Source organism: Sciurus vulgaris (assembly GCF_902686455.1).
Source record: "Sciurus vulgaris genome assembly, chromosome: 14".
Lineage (NCBI taxonomy): Eukaryota > Metazoa > Chordata > Mammalia > Rodentia > Sciuridae > Sciurus > Sciurus vulgaris.
The window spans coordinates 77912935-77918934 of NC_136475.1; the positions used below are offsets into that span (position 1 = coordinate 77912935).

At 46.5% G+C, this 6000-nt stretch overlaps 1 protein-coding gene across 2 annotated transcripts in view; it reads right to left on the reverse strand.

Moving 5' to 3' along the window:
• MAPRE3 (microtubule associated protein RP/EB family member 3) overlaps positions 1-5730 on the reverse strand; it is a 53068-nt gene extending 47338 nt beyond the window's left edge. The window contains exon 1 of one of the 2 annotated variants that reach the window (XM_079109610.1): positions 5567-5730. The gene's annotated coding sequence lies outside the window, so the exon portion shown is untranslated. The remainder of the gene's footprint in view (positions 1-5566) is intronic. The other variant, XM_079109609.1, reaches the window with a different exon arrangement.
• Positions 5731-6000: the final 270 nt, after the last annotated feature.

Here is a 6000-nt window from a genome sequence, read left to right on the forward strand (position 1 = left end):
TATGCTTCTTGCTTAGTTATTTTAAATACATTACACAGTAGTAGGTATCTCTCATATGTAGGAAACAGTTTTGGGTAAAAATCATTTTGCATGGAGTCAAAACATTTCAGAGAGGCTAAGTTCTTATTTACTTGAGGCAAATGGAACATTAAGAGCTCAAAACACTGATGTTTTGATAAAAAGTTAGGTGACAACATTCAGCCAGTTTAGCAAAGTTGGTAGGGCATGGCATTAGTGAAAACAAGGTCCAGGGCCTGGGCCAGGGTTGGACAGCCAACTCTCCATAGAGGAAAGCCCATCCTTGGCCAAAAGATGCCTCACTGACCTTGGCCAACTGTCACACGAATTTGTACTCTTGGCCAAAGGCGAGGTTGGGTGATGGAATGTGAATTACTCAGCAAAACTCATCCTAACCACTGGGTAAGCACCCAAAGCACATGTCCAAATGATAGGTGTGTCATCTTTCTATAACAGACAGGACATCTGACTAGAAAATACAACTGGCCAGCTCATGACAAAATTAAAAGCTCAACATTATTTAATGATCTTATAGTTTATCAGTAATTCCTAACAGAAACTCTCAATAAGTCGCCATGTGGAAAGTGTGCTGTATCAGCCACATCTGCTCTAGGCCGCAGCTACTGTAACAAAGGGCACCAGCACGCCAGGGGTCCCCTGAAAGGCCAAGCCCTCTGGATGTTAAGTCAGAGACACAGATTTTTCATAAAAGTTATACTGGCCAGATGACATTTTAGTCAGTCGTTGAAAATAAATTAGTTATTAGAAAGGTTAAGTGCTTCAATTGGTCAAGAGGAGGAGACTATTCTCAAAAATGGAATGAAAAGACTGAGAAAAGTGGGGAGGTAGGTGGTCCATGAATTATACCGGGCTGCCCAGGAAGCAGCCATGTTGGAGGATCCTACCTTCACTTAAAAGCCTGATTTGGTGGAAAATGGCGTGGTTCATTGCAAGGAAGCAATCTAACCCTGTGGGCCCCACTGCTGAAGGATCCAAGTAAAGGCAATTATTTATTTTGTACCAAAATATATTTACTGAACAACCAACACAACCAACTCTACTTGGTCTTCACTAAATTACAAAAGACACATGTGTCTTATAACAAGTCAAACACTGAAGCACATAAAGCAAAAGTTCTCCTTTGGACTCTCCTTTTCCCCCAGCCCCACAAATCCCACATCCCAGAGGTAAATACTTGCATTTATCTTTCCAATCCTTGAAGCCTATCCACAGCCTTCTCTTCCTTAATGAAATGTACCTAGGAATTCCCCCACTGAACAGCTTGCTCTGGCTCCTTAGTTACTCCCTATTCTCTGCTTTCAGTCTTTCTATAATTGCTCCCATCCAAAATGACCTCCCTTTGTCTCTCCTCACTTGCAAAGAGGTTTTCCTCCTGAGACAAGTAGTTCCTTTCCCTGCCCTCACGAGTGCAGAGCTGATCTGAGCAAAGTCACCTATTCAAGCTACACCTCTAATGGTAGAGAAAGTGAGTGAAGGCCATGTGCGCTTTCCTCACCAGCAAGCACTGAGCAGTTCTTCCATTTCAAATTAAGATCACTCCCCACACTGGCCTCCCCCACGGAAGGACTAAAGGCCCCCACAACACACAAACACACTAAGTCTGTGCTCTTTTGGAGTCAACTGCTTGTGCCCCGCAATTCTTTCAGATAACCAGGTCAGCTGAATACATGGAGACAAAGGGGCATTTCATATACACCCTGCTCCTATTTTGGCAGTTAGAAATAATACTCCAAATGCCAGGTCTTCACAGGACAAATTTCCTTGTGCATTTCAAAAGCACTGAGAGGGCTCCAGAGGGATGGAGGCTACTGACTGAGGGTTTGGGATGCATTTAAGTCAAGATAAAATTTGAAAGCATTATTTTTAAAAATTTTAGACCTTGGTAAATATGAAATGATTGTGCTTTCTCTTATTAAGTGGGTACTTATATACTTCCATTCGTTTACTTCTCCAAACAATCCTGTAAAATAGATGATCATTATTCCAGGCTTACAGATAAGGAAACTGGCACTCAGAGGTTATGTAACCTGCCCAATGTTACACAGCAGGAAGTGGTAGGATGGGATTTGAACTCAGATCTGTCACCTCCAGAGGCCAGATTGCCTCGCTTCCCCAAGAATAGGCTTAGAAGTTCTATGACTTTCAAGAACTACAAAAGGTTACATTCGAGAACTGGGAGAGAACGTTGAAGCCATCTAGGGTGCTTGCTCCTCCTGTCAAGCACTGCTGCCTCTCCACCTGGCCTTCTGGAATACCGCAGCCACACAGATAAGAAGTTGAGACGTCAAATACCCAACTTTGCATTTGCTTTTTGTTAGTTGGGGCAAATTTTAAAGAGATAAAAACCTTTCTGAAGTTGGAATGTGTGAAGGAAAATGATTATTTTTAAGGTGGCAAGAATAAACATTTAATTAAGTTTGACACTAAATTTTGCCTGGCTTTGCAACGTCTAGGACAATAAAACAAGCCTTCGACTACACAGCTAATTACAGACTACTGAATTATTTTTATTAAAACCCTGTGGACTATTAAATATGAGGGATGAAGCAATGTGGTGTTGTAGAATAGCTCTAGTCTAGAAATTGGGGCTCTAATTCTGACTCAGACACTAATAATCACCAACAATCATTTGCATAGTGTATGAAGTTTACAAGGTGCCTTTACATACTTTCTACATTAGTTTGGTGACCTCAGGGCAACTCACTTAACTCTTGGTGTCTCATGTCAAAATATGGAAATAAGAACATTAAGCTCTACCGTCTGAAGGTCTCCTCCTTAGATTTCTAAAATTCTAAGGGGAGGACATGTACCTTAGGATCCTTACTAATATGTCTTTTAACAATTGGGGGCAGATGTATTCTGGTCAGAAAAACTGTATTTTCTGTTCAGCTTCTGAAAAATATTACTTGACTAAATTCGGGTATAGCTCATAAGATGTTTGCTACCAGCTACTTGCTTGGTTTCTTGAGAGTACCATCTTGAGGCCCTGAGTTAGATTCCCATATGGGAACTTCCCTCTGTTCAATAGCTACTACCATGCCTAACTCTAGCAGATACAACCCCACAAAGCAGGCAGAGGAAGGACTTGAAGAAACCACCTTCACAATGCATTACTCTTTCTCAGGAAGGTGGGTTAGTACCCGCAGCAACACACCATTCTTTCTAATTCTAAGGCACACAAATAATTCCTTCAAGTTTTGCAACTTCTGACTGTTTTAATGTTTATGAAGTTAAAATTCACTTTGGAATCAATATAATTTTGATCTGGTAGCATTATTTTACCTAAATGTTGTAAATTTCTGATGTGCCTTAGAATCAAGGTAATACAGTCCTACAAAACCATAACATCCATTACATAGATTTAGATCTAACTTGGTTCAAATCATGTTCCTCTCCCTGATTTTAACAATTACCTTTAGCAAAAAGGCAATATATAAGAGGGGTGTTAGTCCTGTTTCCTGAGAAAGTAGTTTAAAAGGCATTCCATCATTATCTCATAAAACACAGGTATGGATTTCAAAGGAAAATTAACTCATATAAAAACCACTCTGATGCTCTGAAAAGGTACCATCCCACAGCAAACTGGGAAGGGAACATTTTCCTCACACCCTCCTGATCTATCTAGCCTTGACACATTTTCTTGCTTAATTCACAACCCTCCACCCCAGTAATATCACTGATTCCCAAAATACACTCAGCCCAGGAGGAGCAGCTCTCCAGCACAGCTGTCTTCTCCTGCCCTCCTCGGGTATTTCGGTGAGCTATGTGACACAGAGAGGACCACAAGGAATTTAACTCTCAGGCCCCATAGTTCCCACTGCGCTACAGGCAGGTGCACCCCACCAAACCCGACTGGCATTTGAAACAGAAGAAACTGCACTGCTGGATGGGGGCTGTAGTTTTCCTGAACTTCATCTCTATGTTTAAAACTAGGGCGACGACAGCCGTCTTTGCTACTGTAAACCAATCTGATGGGCATGGGGGCAGGGAGTGGCTCTGAGAAGGCTGCCAATAGGCCATGATTGAGCAAAGTCAAGGAGTGAAATCACTACTTCTCACTGTGCAATCCCGGAAACTCCAAATGTAGCTCCTTTACTAGGATTTTCAGAAGTAGACCACCAATCCTTTGCAGCCTGGAGTAAAGTAGCCTCTTGTAAAGTAGAATTAGCTTTTATTTACATGTATTTTCTAACAGTACACTGAAATATGGAAGAAAAAAAAAAGGAGGAATCAAAGGAAGTCGACAATGAGGTACACACAGTAGTTAGGAGCCCTCGAGTTGAGGCATGTCTATTAAGAGCTCCTGGCTGTGAGCACCAACTCTGACTTCAGCTTGGCTTCTGGAAAAAGAAAACAGTTTGGGGCCCTCCTCTGTTCCAAGAGCAAGGACTGCAAGATAGGCAAGTGGATGGGTAGCAAATGACCCAGAATGGTTAAAATATACTAGAACCCCTATCAGGTGGCATGTTCTAGCAAGACTCACAGTTGTAGGAGGGAGGAGGACAGGCAACAGACCTACACCATGGAGAAACCTCGATTCTCCTCTTCTCCACTCTGTTCATGCTGTCAAAACTTACTATTACCCAGTGGGTTACCTGGTGGAATTTACAGGTATCAGAATTGAAGTCCTGCCAATTTCCCTTATAGAATGGTAAACACTTGCGATGTATAATATCAGGACTGTTTTCAAATCTCACGTTACACTAATGTGATTTAAAAAAAAAAAAAAAAGCATTTTAAAGAGTACTGCAACATGGTTATTCACAAAGACGCACCGGAAGCCCAGGAACTTGAGCTCCCAAACACAACCTTTTCTCCCCTCCCTCTACCACCTTCTACTTCCCTGCACAGTGCGGCCAGGGCAGTCGCTCAACCCTCCAGAAGGCCACCATGCTCCAGCAACGGTGTTCACTAAACAGTAGCCGATCATGATGGGGCTGAACCCTGCTCGATGAAACCCATTCCGAAAGCCCCACAGGCTCTCAGCAGTTAGAACTGTCCAAATCTGCTCCCCCAAACCAGCCAGGGCTGCTGTGTGTGGGTAGAAGCCTGGGGGTCCCAAGGTTTGGACAGGCAGAATGTCCCCCTCCCCCAAGTCTCCCCTTGCTCTCTCCCTTGTCACTCTTTCTCTGGCAAATCACTGGGGAAAACCAGAGAGACCAGAAGATGTCAGGCCCAGGAGTAAGGAGAACGGAGGAGGGACAGGAGCGAAGGGAGGTAGTTTTGGGGGGAAATACCAGGCCAGGGCAAAGGTGCGGCCGCGCCACATCTAGGGGGTAAGGACCCCGAAGTGGGTTCGGAGGGAGGGAGGGACAAGGGAATGGGAGGAGTGGCTCGGGGAGGCCTGGCTGCCGAGGCCGCAGGGAGTCCCGAGAGAGGGACGGAGGGCGGGAGACCGGCGGGGCAGACGCGGCTGCGGGTGGGGGCGGCGGCGGCGGGAATGGGGAGCCCGTTCCCCTCCCCCAGCCCGGCCCGGGCCTCCCGCTGACTCAGCCCCACGGCGTCCGTCGCCTCGGCCCGGACTCACAGTGCGCGAGGCTGCTCCGGCGGAGGCGACTGGGGAGGGGACGGGCGGCGGGGGCGCTGCGGCTGAGGCTGCGGCTCCGGCCGGCGGCTCCGGGGCGGAGGGTCCTAGCAGAGGCCGCCGCGGTCTCCGGCTTCAACGCACAGAGACTGCGGGGGAAGAGAGCACTGCGCAGGCGCGATGCGGCCACCGCTGTCAGTCCGAGCGGGGCGGGGCCAGCGCACCCTCCGTCTCCACGGCAACCGGGTGGCGAGCGGAGGACAGCCCCTACCTCCACCTCTTCTTAGCAACTGCGGCGGGAGGTGCGGGCGACGAGAACAGTCCCTCTAGATCGCCATAGCAACGAGAGGAGGAAACGGCCTCGTGAACGTGCGGCGGTACCGAGGGAACGCTCTTACCTTGTCACCACGGCAACTGGGAACAGCCCCTTCCTTTTT